Below are 14,679 nucleotides of genomic sequence, written 5' to 3' on the forward strand. Positions count from 1 at the left end.
CACTTAAGAGACAGGGAGAATGTGGGGGAAGGCATCAGAAGCAATTCTAATATTCCTGGCTACCCTTCACACGGATTGCTTTTCCTCTAAACAAAGCTGTGTTCACATTAGAATTACTGCTCCGCGTTATGAAAGAATCTAAGTTCTAAAAGTCACTGCATTTTTACGTGTAAGCCCAGCTGTAATGCAATAATTTGCATTTATACAGCAACATTCATCTAAGGCAGAAACATGCTTCTCCAGCATTAACTCATTAATCCTTACAATGTCCTTGTGAAGGAGCTGGTGAGTGTGATTATCTCCCTTTCACAAATAAGAAAAATGGATCCACAGAGATGATAAGTGATTTGGGTGAGAATAGGTTGAGTCTATATAATGAATTCATAACTAGTATTAATACAAATCTCTTGGAAATGAGTTATAAATGATTGGTTCCACACAGTTTGGTGTTCAGATGTCTCAAAAATTTTTAATAGATGAATATCTTACTTTGGCTTTATAACCAACAGAATCTGATTATTATTCAGGTTTTATTCACCCTGACTGATGAATGACAAAATTTGTCTCATGGGAATTAAATCCACTTTCCTCTCCAACTAATAACTTTAGAGCCCAGGACTCTATGAAAGGAATTACAAGATCGGGGTAATAATAAGAGAAAGTCACTTGATTTAAACTGGTTATGAGCAATTTTTTTTTTTTTTAAGACAGGATCTTACTCTGTTGCCTAGGTTGGAGTACAGTGGTGCAATTGCGGCTCACTGCAACTTTGAACACCTGGGCTCAAGCGACCTTCCCACCTCAGCCTCCCCGGTAGCTGGGATTACAGGCGTATGCATTACCATGCCCGGCTAATTTTTTCATTCTTTTGTAGAGATGAGGTCTCGCTATTTTGCACAGGCTGGTCTTAAAGTCCTGGCCTGAAGCGATCCTCCCACCTCGGCCTCCCAAAGTGCTGGGATTACAGGCGTGAGCCACCACTCCCAGCCTCCAACTTCTGAGATAAAGATTTGGGTGCAAGTAATTTATTCAGAGTTTATCCCAGGAAACATGTTGAGGGCATGGAGAAATAAGAGAGGAAAGTTCATAACCAGTTTCTTACATGGGTAACAGCTGTGAGCCTCAGCAGATAGAGCCCATTACCCACAGCTGTTATCCATGTGAGGAACTGGACCTCAGAACTGGCAAGGGAGTTTTTTGTTTTGTTTTGTTTTTTGTTTCTTTAGAGACAGGGTCTGCCTCTGTCACCCAGGCTGGAGTGCAGTGGTACAATCATAGCTCACTGCAGCCTCCACCTCCTGAACTCAAAGGATCCTCCCACTTCAGCCTCAGCCTCCCCAGTAGCTGGGACTGCAGGTGTGCACCACAACACCTGGCTATTTTTTTAAAATTATTTTTTGTTGGCCGGGCATGGTGGCTCACGCCTGTTATCCCAGCACTTTGGGAGGCCAAAGCAGGCAGATCACTTGAGGTCAGGAGTTCAAGACCAGCCTGGACAACATGGTGAAACCCCATCTCTATTTAAAATACAAAAATTAGCCAGGCATGGTGGTGGGCATGTGTGGTCCCAGCTATTAGGGAGGCTGAGGCAGGAGAATCACTTGAACCTGGGAGGTGGAGGTTGCAGTGAACTGAGATCATGCCACTGCACTCCAGTCTGGGCGATATACTATATATATATGTGTATATATATATATATATATATACACACACACACACACACACACACACACATATACACACACACACATATATATATGCACACACACACATATATATACACACACACACATATATATACACACACATACACACACACACACACACACACACATATATATATATATATGGTTTGGACAGGATATGTTGCCTATAGCCCGTTACCATATTAGCTTCCATTTTCTCCATTTCTTCTAAACTGATTTACAAATATATGTGCTTCTTTCTTGTTAACTACTTTACCTGCTTTTTCTCTTTTCAACCTGATTCTCCTTTGTAAATATCTTTCCAATGATTGCTAGCTCATTTGGGGCTTTCCTTCCCTCGTCTTGGGCTCATCTCAAACTTCTGGCCTCAAGCCATCCTCTTGCCTCGGCCTCCCAAAGTGCTTGGATTACAGGCGTGAGCCACTGCACCCGGCCCAGAGTTGAGCTTTTCACCCACCATCTTTTGTCCCTCTTCAGTGAGCATTGTTCCTGTGGCACTTCTGTTCTGCTCTGTGCTCAGGCTAAACACCCCCTGCAGCCAGAGAAATTCCTCTGACAGAAATGCTGGGCAGCCCGGTCCAGCTCAGACCGCGACATCTCATCTGGCACTGCTGGTGACCTCAGGATGGTCAAAGAGGATAAGATCAAGATACTGACTGCATGTGCTGCAACGTTTAACAAATATTTATTAAATACCTACAATGTGCCTGCCACTTTGCTAGGTCTAAGGATAAAAAATAACTCAGACATGGTGATTTCTCTGAAACATAAAAACTGATCATGACATTCTCCATTCCCACCTTCTAGTAGTTCAGATCTACTTTGAACTGCTGCAATAGTATAAGAGATGCAGAGAACTTTGCAAGCTTGAGATGGAAAAAACATCGAGTAGCCCTAATATGTTCTCTTCAATTGCAATTTGGTTTGACTTAGGGAGGGTTCCCCAGACTGCTTTTCCCATCACCTCCCAATCTCTAAGTTACAGACAGGATTTTGGATTCATGGCAGAGCAGGGCAGAATCCTCTCACTTTATGAACTTCCTTTAGCCACGTCTTGGTTGCTTTTTCCCTAATAGGCTATTTGGGAAGACTGTCTATTTGGCTACTGTATTAGCCCATTTTCACGCTGCTGATAAAGACATACCTGAGAGGCCAGGCGCGGTGGCTCACGCCTGTAATCCCAGCAGTTTGGGAGGCTGAGGCGGGCGGATTACCTGAGGTTGGGAGTTGGAGACCAGCCTGACCAACATGGAGAAACCCCGTCTTTTCTAAAAATACAAAATTAGCCAGGTGTGGTGGTGCATGCCTGTAATCCCAGCTACTTGGGAGGCTGAGGCAGGAAAAGTGCTTGAATTTGGGAGGCGGAGATTGGAGGTTGCAGTGAGCCGAGATCGGCCATTTCACTCCAGCCTGGGCAACAAGAGCGAAACTCCATCTCAAAAAAACAAAAAAAACAACAACCAAAAAACCACACCTGAGACTGGGTGATTTATAAAGAGAAAGAGATTTAATGGGTTCACAGTTCCAGTGGCTAGGGAGGCCTCACAATCATGGCAGAAGGTGACAGGCACATCTTACATGGTGGCAGGGAGTAGCGAACTTGTGCAGGAAAACTCCCCTTTATAAAACCATCAGATCTCATGAGACTTATTCACTACCACAAGAAGAGCATGAGAAAGACCCGCCCCCATGATTCAATTACCTCCCACCAGGTCCCTCCCACAACATGTGGGAATTGTGGGAGCTACAATTCAAGATGAGATTTGGGTGGGGACACAGCCAAACCATATTAGCTTCCATTTTCTCCATCTCTTCTAAACTGATTTACAAATATATGTGCTTCTTTCTTGTTAACTACTTTGCCTGCTTTTTCTCTTTTCAACCTGATTCTTCTTTGTAAAAATCTTTCCAATGATTGTGAGCTCATTTGGGGCTTTCCTTCCCTATTCTCTGATGATTTATGGTCTCGATTAATATTTACTGATATTATTATATAATCCCAAAATTCTATGCTTTTTTGTGATTTCCAAGGTGATGCTAGGTAAATTTTTCCATGGGTTAGCAGGTTGTTGATGAGAAAAGACAAGGCCCTGTCTGTTCTGCCTGACAAATACATCCCAGGTAGCATTTATATACCTTCAACACAACTCTCCAGAGTCAGCCTTTAATTCCTGATCACTGCTTGGCCTAACAGAATAATGATGTCAAGATCCTCAGTTTAACATAGAGGCAAGAGTGATAGGCTATCTATGCATGGGGCTATTTTCTGCCCCATACTTAAATCACTTGGATTACATTTCCTGATAGTTTTGTGAAGAAGGGAAAGAAAGCAATTTGGGTTGCTGAGGAGGATTCAAGTCCTATCTCTATTAATAGTCAGGTAGTGTCTGCTGACTGTTGTACAACTCTCCTCTTGGGCACCTGTGTGCTTTCTGGTCACAGTCAGACATTGAGAACTATTAAGGGTTGGGTGCAGTGAATCACACCTGTAATTTCAACACTTTGAGAGGCTGAGTCAGAAGGATGACTTGAGGCCAGGAGTTCACTATGGGAAACATAGTGAGACCCCCTCTCTACTATATATATATCTCTATATATATATCTCTATATATCTATATCTATATATATAGATATATTAGAAACTCTGTCTCTCTCTCTCTCTATATATATATAGAGTCTCTACTATATATATAGAGAGAGTCTCTACTATATATATATAGTCTACTACATATATAGAGTCTCTACTATATATAGAGTCTACCATATATATATATTCTCTACTATATATATATATATATAGTCTCTACCATATATATATATATATATATAGTCTCTACCATATATATATATATATATATAGTCTCTACCATATATATATATATATATAGTCTCTACTATATATATATATAATTAGCCAGGTGTGGTGGCATGTGCCTCTAGTCCCAGCTACTTGGGAGGTAGAGGCAGGATGGTCACTTGACCTCAGGAGTTTGAGGCTGCAGTGTGATTGAACCACTGCACTCCAGCCTGGGCAATACAGCAAGATCCTATCTCATGAAGAAGAAGCAGAAGGAGAAGGAGAAGGAGAAGGAGGAGGAGGAGAAAGAGGAGGAGGAGGAGAAGGAGAAGGAGAAGGAAAAGAAGAAGAAGAAGAAGAGGAAGAAGAAGAAGAAGAAGAAGCCAAGAAGAAGTTGTTGAGAAGAAGAAGGAGAAGGAGAGGAAGAAGAAGAATGTGTGTGTGTATGTGTGTGTGTGTGGTGATAACACAAAGACAAAGTCAATGAGTCTGGAGTGCATTAGCCATCTTGCATTATTGACACTACATTTAGGAACTCCAAAAGCTGAGAGTTAATGCCACATCTGCTTGGTTGGTAGCTTTTTTCTAAGGTGACCGGAAGGTAGAAGGTATGAAGAAAAGTCACAGAAGGTATAATTATATAATTGTAACCAATGAAAGTCAATTTTCTCCTTCACTCATAGAAACAATCTGAGGAGGTTCTGAAGTATGGGGCCAAAGACATAAATTCAGCCTGTAACTCCCATGCTAAATGGTGGTCCATTTATTATTAGGCGTAGGGGAAAGGAGAAAGGGAATGGAAGTGTATTCTTGTATCACTTTAGAAAACAATTCTAAATGGAAATCACAAGGGCACATTAGTTTCTCAAAAATCTTGGCCAAAAAGGAAAGGAGAGAGGTAGAATGATAGCCATAAAGGAATGTAGCATCAGGCCGGGTGTGGTGGCTCACGCCTGTAACCCCAGCACTTTGGGAGGCCGAGGCAGGTGGATCACTTGAGGTCAGGAGTTCAAGACCAGCCTGACCAACATGGTGAAACCCCATCTCTACTAAAAATACAAAAAATTAGCCACGGGTAGTGGTGGGTGCCTGTAATCCCAGCTACTTGGGAGACTGAGACAGGAGGATTGCTTGAACCCAGGAGGCAGAGGGTGCGAGATCGTGCTACTGCACTCCAGCCCGGATGACAGAATGAGACTCTGTCACCAAAAAAAAAAAAAAAAAAAAAAGGAATGCAGCATTAAAAAATTAGCAAGCAAGCAAGCACTCCATCTTACTGGGATATTACCAAATAAAGTTAGGATATTTTGTTTCTGTCTTTACTCTTTAAATGTTTCCCTTGGTTTTCATTTTTTTGGCAAAAATGTCCCAGTCTCTACTGTACTCTATGCTCTCACTCTGTGTGGGTTAGGTGGGGTTTACTCTGCCTGGGTAATCAGAACCGTCTATCCTCCTGGTCATCAGAACTGGCTGATGAATTGGCTGTAATTCAAGTCAGGCTAATGAAATTTTGGAGCAACTTGTAGAGAGTCACTCTCTTTCTGAAGTGGTTGCTAAGGGGATAGAAGGTAAGCTTGGAGCTGCAGGTAGTCATTTTTACTATCATCTGGGGGTGAACCCACATAAGAATGAAATTAACATAGAGGAAACATGACTAATAGAAACAGAAGAAGTTATGATTACATTGAATATTTGAATCCAGCCATGCCTGAAATATAACATTTATTACTTGACTTTTCAGTTACATGATCCCATACATTTTCTTTCTTTTATCTTTTCTATAAACAAATTTGAGTTGCCTTTCTTGTGCTTGAGAACCAGAGTTCTAATATAATCTTTTATTAATCAATGGCTTCTCCTTTCCATTGCTCTATTTGGCTTGTATCAATATTTTTAATATAAACTCAGCCTTTTTTATTGTAATAAAATATACATAACAAAATTTACCATTTTAACTATTTTAAGTGTACAATCTCATGGCACTGAGTGCATTCACAATGTTGTACAACCATCATAATTATCCATTTAGCTCAGCCTTTTTAAAGAAGGAATATTTCAGTTAAATTTTCTTCTTTATAATCTACTTCCACAGAGGCTTAGTCAATTACAGTAATGCTGGATCAAAACCATTATGTGAAATTAATTTACAAAAACAATGCTTGTGGGGGCAAAGAAATTACCCATCCACAGGTCACAGAGGAGCTATTTCTCCCAGATACATACTGAGTGGACACAATCTTGTTGCACCCTGAATACCTCTTAGTCTAATGTGAGTATTGTAGAAGGGCCCAGTACAAAGAAACCTTATTAAGTTATGAAACTACATTAAGAGTCAAAGTCAGAGACACAAATGGATGTATAAACACCATTGACTTTGCATTGGCAAGTCAAACCACTGTAAGTCCTTAATTCTTTGATCTTACCTTTGTAATCTTTAAACAGGGACTTTGAAAGCACATAAAAACTTGGAGCAATGGAGAATACAAGACACTGAAGTGAACTGTTGCTGGGAAATACATATTAGAATGTAGTAAGATGGCCTCGTGTGTATGTGTGTGTGTGTGTGTGCTTGAGTGTGTGCTGGGCAGGTAGGGGAGCAGTATTTGGAGAAAGCTAATAAGGGAACCAGCTCAGATTTCATCTGGGTAGACAAACCAATGTGGCCTTCATTTAGAATCTTCAGGGAATTACTGGAGGTGATTTTTCACTTCTCAGCCTTCAAATACATCTCTTTCCTTCTCTTTCTATTGTCTCTTTTCTCCTATCTTCTGACCAATTTTTGCTTCCACATGTGTCCTTTTTTCTTTCTTCCTTTCCTTTGCCTCAATTCCACACTCACTACCAGAGGCAGTGATAGGCACCAAGTACAAATGCTCTGAAAGCTCCTTGGAATCCAAAGTTGGTCCATTTAGGCCAGGAATCACCTTAATTTCTCAAAGAAACTCAAGATTTACTCTATCTCTTGACTAACTGCATGGGAGGTCAGAAATCATGTTCTCATATTACATGTACATGAAATTGTCTCGTAGATATCGGATTATTGTGATTTTAGGAGTTCTGGTATTTCAAGCCCTCAGGCATCCCTCAACGGAAGATGCAGGAGAAATGATAATGGTTCCAGCTAAGAGTTCTTATTAATAGTGAGTATAATGTAAGCATAATTTTTTTCCAAGTCTTCATGGATAATAGAAGGAACTGGGATCAAAGGCACTTAAGAGTAACTCACAATGATTTAAAAAATCTGTCCTGCTTGCTACTCTACAATTTTTTTTTTTTTTTTCTGAGACAGGGTCTTGCTGTTGCCCAGGCGGCAGTGCAGTGGTGCAATCTCGGGTCACTGTAACCTCCATGGGCTCAAGTGATCCTCCTGAGTAGCTGGGACCAGAGGTACAAGCCACCACACCAGGCTCATTTTCTTTTTTTTTTTTGTAGACATGGGGTTTCACCATATTGCCCAGGCTGGTCTCAAAGTCCTGAGTTCAGGTGATCCTCCCACCTGAGCCTCCCAAAGTGCTGGGATTACAGGTGTGCACCACTGCACCTGGCCTACTCTACAGTTCTTCTGTGATATTGGGGTCAGCGTGCTGAATTCTGATTTGGTTGATATGTTGCAGATGTTGGGGAATAGTAGACCACACTCCTGTGAAGAGTGAGGGTTTTCTCTGAAGAGTGTCCCATTTGGGTTTGCTTTTTTTTTACAGATAGATTTTAAAAAGACTTTTCAGGAAGGCGAGTGCTTGGGTGTGGACTGCTGTGGAAGAAATGCAAAGATAGTATCTACAGGAAATTTGGCATTTATCACTTTCCTATTTAAGGTGGTTTTTATTGAGACACTGTTCCGACACAGCTGTAGCACAAGTTGTGGGTAACTAACTTGTGGATGGGCCAGTTCGATTTTTGCTTTAGAGAAGTTGAAATTGTAACAATGAGAGTGTGAGTCAACTAGATGATTATGTGTACTTGAACTAAAAGGTCATATACACTCAGGGATGGAATTGATTTCGGGGTAGGGCAAATCCCTGTTGCAGCCAAAATTGTAGAGAGCCTTAAAGGTGGTCTTCAAAGAGAAGCAGGAGAATGGCATAGCAATGCAGGCAAAAAGAGACCAGAGATTAAACAGCATCCCAATTGCTTAGGGGAAGCAATGCTAGCCGCTATAATAGATAAACCCAGGCCGGGTGCAGTGACTCACGCCTGTAATCCCAGCACTTTGGGAGGCCGAGGTGGGTGGATCACTTGAGGCCAGGAGTTTGAGGCCAGCCTAGCTGACATGGTGAAAACCCAAATTCACTAAAAATACAAAAATTAGCCAGGTGTGGTGGCAGGCACCTGTAATCCCAGCTATTGGGAGGCTGAGGCACAAGAATCACTTGAACCCAGGAGGCAGAGGTTGCAGTGAGCCAAGATCACACCCCTGCACTCCAGCCTGGGTGACAGAGTGAGACTCCATCTCAAAAAACAAACAAACAAAAAACTCAGTGGTTTAACAGATGCGTTTCCATAGTTTAATATAGTAGAAGTTTGTTTCTAGCTATACAAGGTCCAACTGGGTGCTCTGGGTTGGTGGGTGGCCTTCCACTTAATCATTCAGGGACCTAAGGTCCTTTTGTCTTGAAGCTCTGTTCTCCTCTAGTGGCTCATAATTATATTTTTGATACCAGTTCATATGCTGGGTAGAGTGAATAATGCTCTGTAACAGATAAATTCTCACCACAGTGGCTTGACAAAATAGTTATTTACTTCTCACTCATATAAACTGCAATTTGGGATTTCTGGGTGGAGAACAGCCATCTCTGCGGTCATTCTGAGACACAGAATCCTTCTATCTTATAGATCCACCTCCTTCTAAGGCCTTAGAGTGTAGCTACCTGACAGGTTCTTCTTGCTAGCTGCACAGAAAAGCTGATACACTGAGACGGCGGTGTTGCAGTAGAGAAAGTTTAATAATCACAAGGCTAGACAAGCAGAAAGATGAGAGAGAATCCTCAAATCCACCTCCCTGAGAGCCAAGAGGCTAACGTGTTTAAGGATAATTTGGTGGGCAGAGGGCTAGGGAATGGGTGCTGCTAATTGGTCGGGGATGAAATCTTAGGCATGTCCAAACTGTCTTTGTGTGCCGAGTCAGTTTCTGGGTGGGAGTTTCTGGGTGAGATCAGTTCCTTGGTATGAGTTACAGATCTGGGTGGAGTCAGTCAGTCACCAGAATGGAAAAGGCTGAAAAATATCTCAAAGATCAAACTTAGGTTTTGTTTTGTTTTGTTTTGAGACGGAGTCTCACTCTGTCACCCAGGCTGGAGTGCAGTGGCATGATCTTGGCTCACTGCAAGCTCCGCCTCCCAGGTTCACGCCATTCTCCTGCCTCAGCCTCCCAAGTCGCTGGGACTACAGGCACCCCCCACCATGCCCAGCTAATTTTTTGTATTTTTAGTAGAGATGGGGTTTCACCATGTTAGCGAGGATGGTCTTGATCTCCTGACCTCGTGATCTGCCCGCCTCAGCCTCCCAATGTGCTGGGATTACAGGCGTGAGCCACTGCGCCCGGCCCCAGGTCTGTTTTTTAATATTTGTTTGTTTGTTTATGATAGAGACAGAGTTTCACCATGTTGCCCAGGCTGGTCTTGAATTCCTGGCCTCAAGCAATCCTCCTAAAGTGCTGGGATTACAGGCATGAACCACTACTCCCAGCCCTTAGGTTTTGACAATAGGAAAGCTCTATAGGAACAACTGGGGAAGTTACAAATCTTGTGACCTCTGGCTACATGACTCTTGAGCAGTAAGTGATTATAGAAAGGCAACCTAGGGAGCAATGGCTGGTTATCATTTAACTATTCGCATGTTCTAGCAGAATTCTGGCCCCTCCTATAATCCTAATCTTGTGGCTTTTCATTAGTCTTACAAAAGTGATTTCCATCCCCAAGCAGGGAGGGAGGTAGTAACAGGAAGGGACTGTTATTATTTTTGTTTTAAAGTTAACAAAGACAGTTAGCTTGTGAGGTTAGAAGCAACATGGAGTCAGCAATGTCAGATTTCTTTCACTGTCCTAATTTTTGCAAAGACAGTTTCAGGAGTTTTTTTCACTAAGTGATCACATGGGGTAAGAGAAGCTGATTGTGTATAGGTGGTTTTTGCGGGTTAGGCCTTCAAAAGGGGGATGACATATTTACTATTCCTTGAGCAGAATTAGTCACTTGGCTACAGCTAACTACAAAGGGAGGTTGGGGAGGTTAATCTAGCTATGTGGCCAGAAGTAAAGGAAGGTGAGTTTGGGAAGCATTTTTTTTCTTATTACAAACACTCTGATATTTCCTACTTCTAATTCTTTTTCTTCCATGACATTCAAGACCATGTCATATGATATGTATTTTATTTATTTATTTTGACTATTGTCTGATTCCACCATATAGTGTAAACTCTCTGATAAAGGTTGCTCATGGACATTTTTTACTGCTGTATCTGCCTCATTTAGAACAGTTGCCAGGAGCTTGGGATAGATGCTCAGTAAGTCTTTATTGAATGAATGAGTATAATTCAGATCTTTCTTTTCCCAGTTCCTGTGTAGTTCAATCAGCTCGGCTTTGCTTCCTGCCTGTGAGTGCATTCTTGAGCACCTGTGTGTTCTTTCCAAAAAAAGTCTTTTGACTAGAGCTAATTTGACTGTGATTCTTTTTTCCTCTGACAATCGTAAAAAGCCTGGATTGAGATAATACCTACCTCATGAAATAGACTATGGGGTGGAAAAAGATGGGCCCTGAGGGCTTCAGCAAGCAAACTGTATCTTGCAGGATATGTTATTTTGTGGTACATTGTGCATTTATTTTTTCTCTTTTATTGTTCCCCTAAGTTAGTCTTACTAATATTCCAGCCAGCCACATGTTAGGTGTGTTTAGGAAAATTAAGAATTATACATATGTGTGTGTGTGTGTGTGTGTGTGTGTGTGCATGTATAGTTGGTGCAAAAGTAATTGCGGTTTTTCTTTTTTTTTTTTTGAGACAGGGTCTCACTCTGTCTCCCAGGCTGGAGTGCAGTGGTGTGATCTCAGCTCACTGCAACCTCTGCCTCCTGGGTTCAAGCAATTCTCCTGCCTCAGCCTCCCAAGTAGCTGGGATTACAGGGGCCCACCACCACGCCTGGCCAATTTTTTTTTTGTTTTTTGGTAGAGATAGGTTTTTACCATGTTGGCCAGGCTGGTCTTGAACTCCTGATCTCAAGTGATCTGCCTGCCTTGGCCTCCAAAAGTGCTGGAATTACAGGCGTGAGCCACTGCACCCGGCCTCCTTTGCCATTACTTTTAATGGCAAAATCCACAATTACTTTTGTGCCAACCTAATACATATAGGGTAATATGGCGGAGACTACTAAGTGTCCAACAAAATCCATTATTTTCTTCTTCCATAACAACAACAAAAAAAAGATGTGCTATTCCATAGCTACACAGCTAGTGGCCACATTTCCCAGCTTCCCTTGCAGCTAGGTATGACCGTGTGACTCAAGTGTTGCCAGTGGAATGAGCAAAAGCGGTCTGTGCAACTTCTTCCTCACTTGTTTATGATGGAATCCCCAGCCTTGGTGAACCATTCTTTCCTCCTGCCAGTTACCTGACATGGTGAAGACCAGAGTGCCCTTGGAAGTCACACACTGAGACTGCAGGGCAGCTGTTAGCCTGGCTCCCTAAAGGATCGTGTGGATAGATTTGCCCATCAACCTAGACCATCATTCTGGACTGTTGTGAGGGATAGAAATAAACTTTAAAAAAATGTCATGTTATTTTTTGGTGTCTTGTAACAACAGACTAGTGAGAGATCCTAAAGAGAAATGAGCCTTGGGGGTCAATATCAGGGCTGTGATGTCTAATTGGCCCATTCTCCCATACAATGTGATGATTAAAATCATAGGCTTTGTGGTGAAACAACCTGGGTTTGAACAATACCTTTTCTACTTACTAGTTTCAATCTACTAATAAACTGAGTAGTTTACTTAATCTCCCTGGGCCTTGGCTCTCTCTCTCTCTCTTTTTTTTTAAATTAAAGAACAATATTACCTTAGAGGGTTATTAAGGGGATTAAATGAGATTAAAGTATATCAAGCACATGGTAAACATTTAAGAACAGTAGTGATCACAATTTTAAGTCTAGGAATTCCTCCTCTGGCTAGGTGCAGTGGCTGACACCTGTAATCCCAGCACTTTGGGAGGCCAAGGCAGGAGGATCCCTTGATCCCGGAAGTTCAAGACCAGCCTGGGCAATGTGGTGAGACCCCAGTCTCTATTAAAAAAAAAAAAGAATTCCTTCTCCATTGCCAACTTTGAGGGACAAAAGCTTGGATTTATTAGAGAGATGGTTGGTTTCCTTATAAGGCACAAAAAGAGCTTTGGGTTATCTACGTTGACTGTGGTGAGACACCAAATGCCATAATCTCTGACTCTTCCAAACAAGAGGTGTTCTCACTTTCAAAATTGAGGTACAATTCGCATACCATAAAATGCATAAATCTTAATCATATAGATCAGTAAGCTTTGAAAAACATATACACTGCACTGGAGTTAAGTATCACACCAGCCAATCTATAGAATATTTCCATCATCCCAGAAAAGGTCCTTGTCCCCTTTCCAGTCAATTCCATTCCCAGTGGCAACCACTATCCTGATTTCCATCATCAAAACTTAGTTTTTCTTGTTCTAGAATTTTATATCAATGGAATTATACAGGATATGGTTTATTTTGCTCAACTTAATGTTTCTGGGATTCATCCATGTTGTTGGTATCATGTCAAAGACAAAACTAAGTCTGAGACAAAATTAGCAAAGGCTCATTATTCATAAACTTGTGGCGAGGGAACCCATCTGCCATCACTTTTGTGTCAGCAAGGGTTCAAAGGTGTTAGAAAGAAAAGTAAGTTTTCATAGAGCAAAAAGAGGAAATCTTGGGACAGTCTCTGATTGGCAAATATTCTGTTAGGGTGGGAATTTTGGAAGCAGGGGAGACTTTCTAATTGGTTTTCAGGTACATTTGGCAGTTCTCAGTTGGTTGAAAGGGAGCCAGTGGGAGCAGTTTAGGAACAGTTCAAAAGAGGAAGGCCGGGCATGGTGACTCACGCCTGTAGTCCCAGCACTTTGGAAGACTGAGGATGGAACACTGTTTGAAGCTAGGAGCAGCCTGGACAAGACAGTGAGATCCTGTCTCCACATAAAATTTTAAAATTAGCCAGGCATGGTGATGCACCTGTAGTCCTAGGTACTTGGGAGGCTGAGGCAAGAGGATTGTTTGAGCTCAGGAATTTCAGGCTGCAGTGAGCTCTGATCACACCTCTGCACTCCAGACTGGGTGACAGAGTGAGACCCTGTGTCAGAAAAAAGAGAAAAGAGTGTTCAGTGTTGGGAGCGGAGGGCTTTCTGTGGCTAGTCATTGCCTGGAACAATGTTTTTTTTGTGATCAAATTGTCATAACAGTCCTTTGAGGGGGATGTTGCCAGAGCAAGTAATTTCTCAATCAGTAATTTGGTCTTTTTCGTTCCTGAGTAAGTATTCCATTCAGCATATTATACCATTCCATAGCAAACTACAATTTGTCTATCCATTGATAAATTCTCTTGGGAAAAACTCAATATACAGCCAATAAATTTGTTAAACTAGGCCAGGTGCAGTGGCTCACACCTGTAATCCCAGCACTTTGGGAGGCTGGGAGGTGGGTGTGGATCACTTGAGGCCAGGAGTTCGAGACCAGCCTGGCCAACATGGTGAAACCCTGTGTCTACTAAAAACACAAAAAAATTAGCCAGGCATGGTGATAGGCACCTGTAGTCCCAGCTACTCGGGAGGCCGAGGCAGGAGAATCGCTTGAACCCAGGAGGTGGAGATTGCAGCAAGCCCAGATTGCACCACTGCACTCCAGCCTGGGCAACAGAGCAGGACTCCATCTCAAACAAAACAAAACAAAACAAAACAAAACAAAACAAAACAAAACAAAACTGTGTTTGTCTTTTTGATGGAACGTAGAGAGAGCTACATCTAACTGAACAAGTGAAAAAAGTAAAGATTCCCTTAGGCAGAAGGCTAAAATAATGTGATAATATCTAAACGTTGGTTAATTTTTTTTTCGGTTAGAGAATAAATAGGTACAAAATTTTTTTTACTAGTCTCCGAGTCTTTCAGCATTTTAAAAATTTTTCTATAATTTATT

Source organism: Gorilla gorilla, chromosome 7 (genome assembly GCF_029281585.2).
Source record: "Gorilla gorilla gorilla isolate KB3781 chromosome 7, NHGRI_mGorGor1-v2.1_pri, whole genome shotgun sequence".
NCBI lineage: Eukaryota > Metazoa > Chordata > Mammalia > Primates > Hominidae > Gorilla > Gorilla gorilla.